This window comes from Dipodomys spectabilis, unplaced genomic scaffold, assembly GCF_019054845.1.
Source record: "Dipodomys spectabilis isolate Male_0828 unplaced genomic scaffold, ASM1905484v1 ptg000464l, whole genome shotgun sequence".
In the NCBI taxonomy this organism is placed as follows: domain Eukaryota; kingdom Metazoa; phylum Chordata; class Mammalia; order Rodentia; family Heteromyidae; genus Dipodomys; species Dipodomys spectabilis.
Window position 1 is genome coordinate 2,153,544 of NW_024871141.1, and position 10,900 is coordinate 2,164,443.

General features: G+C 41.5%; 1 pseudogene; it reads left to right on the forward strand.

Annotated features, from left to right (window-relative positions):
• LOC122098216 overlaps positions 1–10,688 on the forward strand; it is a 49,181-nt pseudogene extending 38,493 nt beyond the window's left edge.
• Positions 10,689–10,900: the final 212 nt, after the last annotated feature.

Genomic DNA, 10,900 nt, shown 5'->3' on the forward strand with positions numbered 1-10,900 from the left:
GTTGCTTGGTTATGGTTTCCTTATACTACCATTCCTTCTGTAGGGTTCAAATCAGCATTCCCTTTGTGGTCTCCCAGAATTCTTTCAGCTGTCTGTTTATGGATTCCATGAATGCCTCTATTGATCTTTGTTTATTCTTGTCCCTCCCTTGCAATTCCTGTATTACTCTTTAATTAGCTTCCTCATGTTCATGCAATTGCTGTAGTTCTCTTTGACTGTTCTCAGCCTGTTCACGCAATTCCTGACATTCTCTTTGTCTGTTTTCAGCCTGCTCATGCAATTCCTGTATTTCTCTGATGGTTCTCAGCCTGTTCACACAATTCATTTATTTCTCTTTGAGTGTTCTCAACCTGTTCACGCATTACTGTATCAACCTTTGAGTAGCTTCCTCATGCTCATGAGATTACTGTATTGATTTTTGGTTTGCTTCCTCTCTCTCCCTATCATGTTCACACTGAGTCCTTTGCAGGTTTTCTATCTGTTCATTCACTATGTTTCCCAGTAATATTTATTGAGCTTTTGGAGAACTCTCCTCCGGAATACTGGTTATCATGAGTGAGAGTTGAGATACCAGGACTTGGATTTTTCTTGTGTTTCTCTGGCTTGTTCTGCCCATTTGATATGAAAGTAACACCAATTTTCTGCTAGAATACTTTTTCAAGGCATACATCAACCAAAGTCCTGTAGTTGCACAGGCAAAAGGACTCAGATATAATCTAGTTCAACAGATACAATCTATTCAACATCAAACAACTATGGATTAAAGGGCTAACAACAGCAAGGAAGAATTTGGCAAACCAGAAATTATTATATTTAGGGACAAATATGAGGAAATATAAGATTAGAAGAATGTGGAGAGGTAAAAGGAAAGTGAATTTAACCAAGTTCTAATCTCAAAGAGGGAAATGGATTGGACAGAATAGTAGGAGAGAGAAAAAAACAGACAAGAAAAAATGGGAAAAACAAATATTAAATTTAATAAATGAATCTTTAAAATTATCTAAGTTTAAGGTGATATTGATTGAAGAAAAAGATACGATGACAGGAGGGGAGGGATAGAAAGGAGACATGAAAAACTAAAAACAAAAAATTCTCAAAAATTATATTGGTCTAAAGAAATAATACTGCTATTACAGAATTTAAGGCTAAGAAGTTTTGAATTGAGTAATAAAATTCTTGATTAAGTGTGTATACAATGGGAGTAAGGTCTAATATTTGACGATGGGCATATATCTGAGGATGAGCAGAACAGCAAATAAGTCACACAAAAAACAAGGAAACAGAAGAAAAAATGAAAAGAATGAAAAAAAAGAAAAAAGGACCAAAAGGTCATTAGAGATTTAAACAAAGCACACTCACACACACATACACCTAAAATAAAAATTAGGAGGGGAGAAAAAAAGATTAATAGAAAACAATTTTTTAAACTAAAAATTAAAAGAGGAACAAAAAAGAGTTCGTTTTTTTTTTGGGAGGGGGGGAGAATTAGATGCGAAGATCTTGTATCTTCCTGTGTCTGTAACCAGTCTCCTGGTGCAGTCTCTAGTCTGCTTGTGGTGTTTGGTTTGCCTGTGACTTGATTGGTTTCTTAAGTCAATTTGTTTGAGCAGGCAGAAATATGCTAAGGATTTTGTGATCCTCCTCCCAGGCTAGTTCAATGAGAGGGAGATCTGCTATGAGTTACACAAAAGAGGGAGATGGCTGTTTCCTCTAATTTGAAGATGCTGTGATGAGGCTATGTTCTGGGTAGAGTTGAGACCTTTCAGCAAATTGTAGCTTTTCCCTGAGGGGTAGCTTCTGAGATACTCACAGAGCCCAGCCTGGAGCCATTCTCAGGGTTTATGTTTACTGAATTTCACTTGATTGTCTAGGCTGCTGTAGAGAGGGGCAGCCTCTGGCTCTGTTTACCCAGTGAAGAAAGTCACTCCCCTCGGGGCAGAGCTTTGTCTGCCTGGGCTTGGTGACTTTTCCCAGGGAGGAGCTGAGCCTGGCAGTTCAGGTCAGGTTCCTGTGACCTCGTAAATGGCTCTTTTGTTTTTTTTTTTCCCCAAGGCCTGAGTTGGAACTAGCTGTTCAGCTGGGCCTTTTCAACATCAAATATGGAGATCTCCGGGGGTGAGGGCGGGAAGGGTGGCCTTCCCTCCTCTGCTCCCTGAGAAGGAGTGAGTATGTCAGGATTCTACTTATGCTGGAGTCTTGGTTCCTGGGTTGTCTCTGGTCTGTGATCTGCAGGATGAAGATATCTGTTACTTGTCAGTTCTTTCTGGTTTTAAGTAGAATCCGGTCACCTGCTGCGTCTGGCACCATTGTCCCAGACTCTGTGTTGTTCTTTTGGAGGCTCGGCTGCTATGGTTGCCACCACCACCGCAGCTGCATCAAATGGCAAGTGCTCAGATCTGTTTCCTTGACTGGATTTTCCCTTTCTGGCCAAACTCTCTGTACTGTGATGGGACACTTGGTAATTCTCTGGCTAGGACTCTTCACTGGAACACTACAACTATTTTCTATGTGAGAGCTTGTTTAGCCTCTAGCTTCTCCTCCACCATCCTCCCCTAAAGTAATCTCTTGTTGCTTTTTAAAAAAAACTGGTGCCAGTGTCTCAAGCCTATAATCATAACGACTCAGGTGGCTGAGATCTGATAATCGAGGATTAATAACAGCCTGGGTAAGAAGGTCTGTGAGACTATTATCTGGTTACCAAAAGACTAAAAGGAGCACTGTGGGCCAAACTAGTAGAGTGATAGCCTTGAGCACAAGAGAACAGGGATTTCAACCAGGCCCTCAGTTCAAGCTTCTCATATTAAAAAAACGTTAAAAACAATTTTCCATCATTTGTAATTTCAGCCAATTTGTAATTTAAAGCCAATTTGCATCTCAGTTTGCACGTATTTGGGTGGGGGAACTAAACTTATATAACAGTTAAAAGAAAAAAAATGAGCACAAGGGTACAGGTGGCTCACGCCTGTAATCCTATCTTCTCAGGAGGCTGAGAAAGGAGGATGGTGGTTCAAAGCCAGCCCTGGGCAGAAAAGTTCCCATGAGACTGCTATTTCCAATTAACCGCTAAAAAACAAGAATGGCACTATGGTTTAAACTTGTATGGTAGAGTGCTAACCTTGAGCAAAGAAGCTCTAGGACAGCACCCATGCCCTGTATTCAAGCCCCATGTCTGAAGGAAAAAATATAGATTTCAGACCTGGGAAGGTGGCTAAGTGGTAGAGTGCTTGCCTTGCATGTATGAGCCTTTGGGTTTGATTTCTCAGTACCACATAAGCAGAAAAGCCAGAAGTGGCACTGTGGTTCAAGTGGTAGAGTGATATCTTTGAGGTGAAGAGCTAAGGGACAGTGCCCAGGCCCAGAGTTCAGGACCCATGATGGACAAAAAACAAACAAAAAAAGAGTTCAAATAAACGATGTGCACAATAGACTATACACTAAAGATGAAAGATTAAATTAATAAAATAATAATTAAAATGATCAACATTGTTTCAATTTTGTAGGTGGTGAATGTAGCAGAAAAAGTGATAAGAAATGATTCATATCTAAAAACTCTTCCATTTTTTAACCTCATTTACTACTTTTAAACTAAAGAGGCATGTATCACTTTACAGAAAAACAAAATTGTACGTGTATTTTAGCCTGAATTCCACATTTTATAATTTGTCTTTTAGTAAACAATCAGTATCTTTTCATATAAAATAGCTGTGATACCTTTATTTAATACTTCACATCTTTCCAGTATTTGGTTATATCAAAATTCTTCCCTTCCTTCTTTTCTTCCTTCCATTCCTTCATATCCTTTCCTCCTTTCAATCCTTGCAATTAAACTCAGGGCTTCATGTATTTTAGGTAGGTGCTCTACAACGTGAGCCATACACCTGCTCTTTTGGCTTTAGTCACTTTTGTTTTTGTTGGTCATGTGGTTTGAACTCTGTGCCTGGACACTGTCCCTGCACTCTTCAGCTCAAGGCGAGTGCTCTACTGTTTCAGCCACAGTGCCACTTCTAGTTTTCTAGTGGATTATTGAGATAGGAATCTCACACACTTTCCTGCCTAGATTTGCTTTGAACTGGGATCTTCAGATCTCAGCCTCCTGAACAGCTAAGATTACAGGCATGAGCCACCTGCTCTCAGCGCTGCTTTAGCCATTTTTATGACAGGGTTTTCTGTTTATGACCAGGCCACCATGGATCACAATCCCTTGATGACAGGGAGGGTTGTGTGTAGCAAGTCAGATACAGTGGGGAAACAACTTTCTCTGCCCATCACAGGGAGAATTTTGGAGTATTGTATTAGAAATTTCTAGAAGTGGGTTGTGAGGAGCATTCTGCTTCCAGGAGTCTCTTCCCACTTCCCAACATTCTAGTCCTGCCAGAAAGGGTCTATAGTAGAAGGCTCAGGATGGAGAGAGCAAACTCTCATTTTCCTTGTCACCAATATGCCCACAACATCGATTGTTCCATCTTAACTATTTGGATGGACATATACCTTGATGATTTTTATAAGCACAAGAAACTTGACATCCTGAAAAAACTTACACAGTATGACAGGCTCAACATGCCCTCCTCAGACTTGCTGTTCTGCTTACATATTCTTCTGGACCAGCTGGAGCAACGCATGGCCCGTGAGACCAAGAAAAAGAGTAAATAGTCCTTGTTTAGATGCCTTAGAGCTTGTGAGTAGGGATGGAACCTAGGTCTCAAGGGATGGGCCTGCTTGGCCAAAAGCCCTTTGTACTACCCAGCTTGGCAACACGTCCTTTTATGGATGTTCTATGCCGGGTAATGTCTGTTCCTTTTTTTTAAAAGAACTTGGACATAACCACTCATTAGAAACACCTTACCTTCTCATCAGTGTTCAGTCCAAACTCAAGTTCTACAGCTTCTCCTACTAAATCCTCATAGTTTAGTCACACTTTAACTTCTAGAGTGTACTCTAAGACTCCTGTACCTATTTCCATTCTTATGTTTGTGTCACTGTAGAGAACTTCCTGCTGAACTCCAGATAAAGAACCCATCAGTGATGTTGTGTATGGTGACTGATGGAGATTGGAAGCCAACACAGGACTCCAGAAAGCATGTGAACATAGAGGCTTTTTTCAATGTGTAGAAAGGCCCAACTAGGTTTTGAGCCCTGTGGACATCCCACTGGTTCTGAACTCCACATGTTATGTAGGTGTACCTACCTGCACATACCACCAAGGAAGAAGATGATCCAGAATGTCTTCCATTGATGTCCACAATTCACCTAGATCACATCCAAACCAGTAAAAAAATGTTTTGGTCTTGGAGTGCAGGGTAAATATGTGCTAATGGAAAATGACCCCAGTCTATGTTCAGGAAAACCAATAAGTTAGGTCCAAAGTCTAGATTCAGTTGAGCAAAGGGAATCTGTCCTCACAGAATATCCAGACCAATCTGTCCTTCTGCTGGGGATCCAATTTCCAATTGAGAAATAAGATCTGTCCCTTCCTAGACTCAGGAAGAAAATACTGCCTTTAATGAGGAAATAGATCCTTTTGAGGACTCTGAGGCAGAATTTGTTTCTGAAGGCAACTTAGAAGACAATCCAGATTTAGAGATTGCTTCCCCCCTTATTTAGAAAATCGTTATATTTCTTTTTGGTCCTGATTGTTGTAAAATGATCATTCTAGTTATTTTCCTAACGTTATTAAAATGTCAATGTTTATGTTATGTTATACAATTCATGAGCCTTAAATGTGTTTTCAACCTACAATGTAAAGCACCATGCACATGTGTTCTGTGTGTGGGAAAACAGAGTGACAGGGGGATGAACAAGAGAGCCTACTGGATATAAAGGGAATGGTTAAATGCAACTCCCTAGTTGCAAGGAAGCCAGGCCATGCCTGAATGTGGTGATAAGGTGGCTACAAAAGATCTAGGACATACCAGATCAGATGACCTAGAAAGCTGTTCTGTCAATTGGGACATATGCTACAATACTTATAGTGGTATGTGGGACTTTCTTCCAACAGTGAGTTCAAGCCTGTATACATATTCATTGTGCTTTGGGAAATACTGAAGAAAAATTTGGCTCCATTAACATAAAAATTCTACTTAGGGCTGAATATATTTGACAAAATACATAAGAAATATCAACACTTGAAAGTATAAGCAATCATCAATAGAAGAAAGAAGGCTTACATAGATGGACAAACAAAATCAGGAAGCAATTAAATCAGTTATATGGAAATACATGTTATATTCATTACATTTTATATAGTATATTATATGATATATAAGATCAAATATGATTTTTCATACTACAAGAGCTTTTAACTTTTTCAATCTTAAGTAATTTTTTCACATAATATTAGTGTAAAACATTATTGGGGAAAGTGGTAATATAACTTTGATTATAATTATATGAATACATATTTTTGTGTTTCTAGGTATAACACTGATTATAAATAGATGAATAAATCTAAACATATGTTTGTATATCTGTCTATGAGGTGAATATAATTAAACAGGTTACACGATATATAAAAAGGCAGTTATGAGTTAGTGTATGAGACTCAGGCCTGTAATCCTAGTGATGTGGGAAGCTGAGTTCTGAGTTTTAGTTTCTCTTACTCCCATGCCATTAGATTTTCAGAGGAGACCTGGTGCCTCAAGTGTAGCCAAGCGACACATATGCAGTAGGATCACACTCTGTGACCCCAGAGGAAAGTCAGTAGAAATCAGGACAAGCCTCTTATGCTATGACAGTCTACTCAGTTCCTGTGCCAAGATGGACATCTGTAGAACATCAGATGGAAAGTTGGCATTCCCTCCCAAAATGTTTTTGACTATCCTGAATTAAACCTTTTTTCCCTTCCCAAGCTGCAAACACATAGAAATATGTCAAGGGCTCAAGAGAGATGGACAAAGACATACAAATACATAAAATTATATACTTTTTTCTGGGGAGGTCCAGTTGTCAGCTTGAACTCTGGGCCTGGGTACTATCCCTCAGCTCTTCAGCTCATGGCTAGCGCTCTACCACTTGAGCCACAAGGCCACTTCTGGCTTATTTTCTTTTTGCTTATGTGGTTCTGAGGAATCGAACCCAGGGCCTCATGCATGCAAGGCAAGCACTCTACCACTGAGCCACCTTCCCAGCCCCCAAATTATATACTTTGTTTCAGTAATTCAATGACAAATTATCAAAGGCATATCTTGATTTTTCTTTTTTTAATGGAAATGGAAATATACACTGAGTGCATTAGGGAGTAGGTGATAGTTTGGATGCTGAGTTGTGGAATGCACTCCTGGGCATGGGAGACACTTGCTTTTGAGAACTTGTGTGGGGAGGCGTCTCTGCACACAACTTCACAAAACAATGCCCATAACTTGTATGGTGTCATAGCCATCTTTCCATAGCAGCAAATAGGTGTCAGGCACTTATCTTTCTCTGAAGTGGACTCAGCAACACAGAAAGGCACTAAGAATGAGAGGGAATGACTGCTAGCCACCAGATATCAGCTTCAAGAGCTGTCCTGACCAGAATCTAGGATAAATTGAGCTGGAGAAGGCTGATCCCCATGCAAGGCTCCTGAGCACTAAGGACCAGGCCCTATTATAGGTGTTGGAGAAACAAGTGAATGTGGCTCTCTCCTCATCAATTTCATGCTGAAAAGAAAACCAGAAATCATGATAATTTTTATAAATCAGAGACATGACATTGGTAGTTTTGTGGCAACAATTTCACAGCTGGTATGTGAGGAGATATCCCTGAGGAGGAGATAGTTAACCTGAGATCCATCATCCATGCAATTAACTAGAAGCAGGTACTCTAGGCAATAAGAGCAGCAACTACATCCCTCAGTGATGGGAAAGGACGTAACTTGCTTCAGAAAAAGAAAACATCACTGACGTGCTTGCTTGTGAAGTAAGAAAAAAAGGTACAAGGAAGAAAAAAAGATCAGACATGAAGATCAGAATAAATTATATAGATATTGGATGCTGCGAGTTACAAGTAGAAAAATTCTGATGTTATTCTAAATCTGACATCACCCACTGGAACCAAAGTGCTCAAATAGTACCTAGACACATCTGATTCACCTATATACTTTTAAAATGTGATTCTAGCCAGAATCTGGTGGCTCACAACTGGAATGCTAGCTACTCGGGAGGCTAATACCTGAGGATCAGGTTTGAAGCAAGCCCAAAGAGGAAATTTGGAAAGACTCATCTCCAATTAACCACCAAAATTATGGACATGAAGCTGTGTTCAACTGGTAGAGCACTAGCCTTGATAAAAAATTAAGGGACAGCACCCAGGCTCTAGGTTCAAATCCCTGGACTTCACAAAACAAAGAAGTCAACAAATAAAATTTGGTGCTCAGTCGATCAGCACTTAGCATTCTACTTCAATGTATTTAGTATGAGCCTAGGAAGTTACATCCTTAGCAAATGCTCTCCCCTCATATTCTGCTTCATTACCAGTATTCAAACCCCTGGCATTACCAAAGTCTCCTCCCAGTTAGCATAGCAGTCTACCACTGGAAATTAATAGATATATTTTGATTAATCATAATCTATCCACACACATCAAATGAGTAGTAGCCACATTCCACTATTCTGAATGTTTTTGCTCCCCCTTTGAGTTAATAAGCCTTACCATTAAAAACTATAGAATACTTATCAAATTAAGTCAACAGTCATCATTCTTCCACCCAATCTTGTAACCTATGTTATGCGTTTTTTTGTTTTTTGTTTTTTTTTTTGATGTTGGTGCCCTGTATCTTGTATAAACATTTCTCTAGCTTGGGGGATGAAGGAAAAAAACCAAATGCTTAACTAGGGATACAGTTTGACCCATTTTAACAATGAAATCAAGACACTATGTTCCAAAACGAACTTTACAATTTATGCAGGGAGTGGGGAGGTGGGATGGAAAGGAGTAGTTGTGGAGATGGAAGGGTAGGGATGGTAGGGGAAAAACAAGGGAGGAAGTAACAATGCTTGAGAGGAAATGAACTCATTACCTACCTTATGTAACTGTAATCTCTTTGTACATTATTTTTACAATAAAAATATATTAAAAAAGATGAAAAGACCCAGAAATAGATCTACATACTTACAATCATCTGATATTCGACAAAAGAGCAAAAGATGTAATGTGGAAAAAACATAGCCTTGCTGGGTGCCTGTGGCTCATGCCTTTAATGTAGCTACTCAGAAGGCTGAGATCTGAGGATGGTTGTTGAAAGCCAGAAGGGCCAGGCAAGTCCATGAGACTCTTAGCTCCAATAAACCACAAGAAAATGGGAAGTAGAACTGTGGTTCAAGTACTAGCCTGGAGATGAAATGCAAGGGGGTAGCTCCGAGGCCCAGAGTTCAAGCCCCACGACCAACACACACAGACACACAGACACACACACACAGACACACACACACACACACACCACATACACACACATCATAGCCTCTTCAACTATTGGTGTTGGGAAAACTGGACATCCATAGGCAGAAAACTAGAAGTGGATCTCTGCTTGCACTAACATCAACTCAAAATGGATTAACTACATTAAAATCAGCCAGACTACTATAAGACAGAAAAAGGGTGTATTAGAACTTATCGGTATTGAGGTGTGAGCTGGGCAGCTGCACGCCGAGCACCAGTAGTTGCGCTCCAGATTCTGCAATCTCACACCGCGTGCCTCACCCGGTAACCACTTACTCCAGTTGGCCCCTGCGACAGGTGCCATGCATCGAGCGGCGCCCCGCGCTCTGGGCAGCTCTGCTCACTGCCCAGACCCTGTTCCTCGGGCCGCCGGTGACGAGGGTCCCATTGTACGCTGCGAGCCCTGTGATGCGAACGCGCTGGCCCAGTGCAAGGGTGTGCCGAGCTGGTGCGCGAGCCAGGCTATGGCTGCTGCCTGACATGTGCTCTGCGCGAGGGCCAGCCATGCGGTGTCTACACAGAACGCTGCAGCTAGGGGCTCAGCTGCCAGCTGCCACTGGGTGAGCCATGCCCACTGCAGGCGCTGCTGGATGGCTGCTGGTTCTCTGCCAACGCCAGCATCCCGGCCGACTGAGGCCTAATGCTGCTGGCGCCCTCCGCCTCAGAAAATGCTAGTGAGTCGGAGAAGGACCGAGGCACAGGGAGCGTGGAGAGCCATGCCACACATAGGGTGCCTGACTCCAAGTTCCATTCCATTCACGCTGGACACCATCAAGAAAGGTCATGCGAAGGACAACCAGCGCTACAAAGTTGACTATGAGTCCCAGAGCATGAACACCCAGACCTTCTCCTCGGAGTCCAAACGGGAGACAGAATATGGTCCCTGCCTTAGAGAGATGGAAAACACCCTGACTCACCTGAAGTTCCTCAGTGTGCTGAGTCCCAAGGGTGTGCACATCCCCAGCTGGAACAAGAAAGGATTTTATAAGAAGAAGCAGTGTAGCCCCTCCAAAGGCAGAAAGCAGGGCTTCTGCTGGTGCGTGGACAAGTATGGTCAGCCCCTCCCAGGCTTCGACAGCAAGGGCACAGATGACGTGCACTGCCTCGGCATGCAGAGGCAGTAAACCCCACTGCATCAGTTAAATTGGAGCTCCAATACGCCTTACTTTGCACAAAAGACTGCCACGGACAGAACAGCACCTGCCTACAGCCTCAACTTATATTTCTTTTTGTGATGACCTGGTTTTTTGTGTGTTTTTTTTTAAGAAAACCAAAGTTTAGACAGAGATTTTTGAAATGTCTGTTGTTCCTTTAAATGGTAAACTTGAGCATCTTTCCACTTTTCAGTGGTCAGAAAAGTAAATTAATTTCTCTGTTGCTTTCTGTAAAAATAACTGATACTCCTGTCCAAAGCAGTGGATTTGATCCCCTTCTAGAATCCTCTCTACATCTGCCAATTGGAAGAGCTGACCTTCTGCCTCGCTCACTT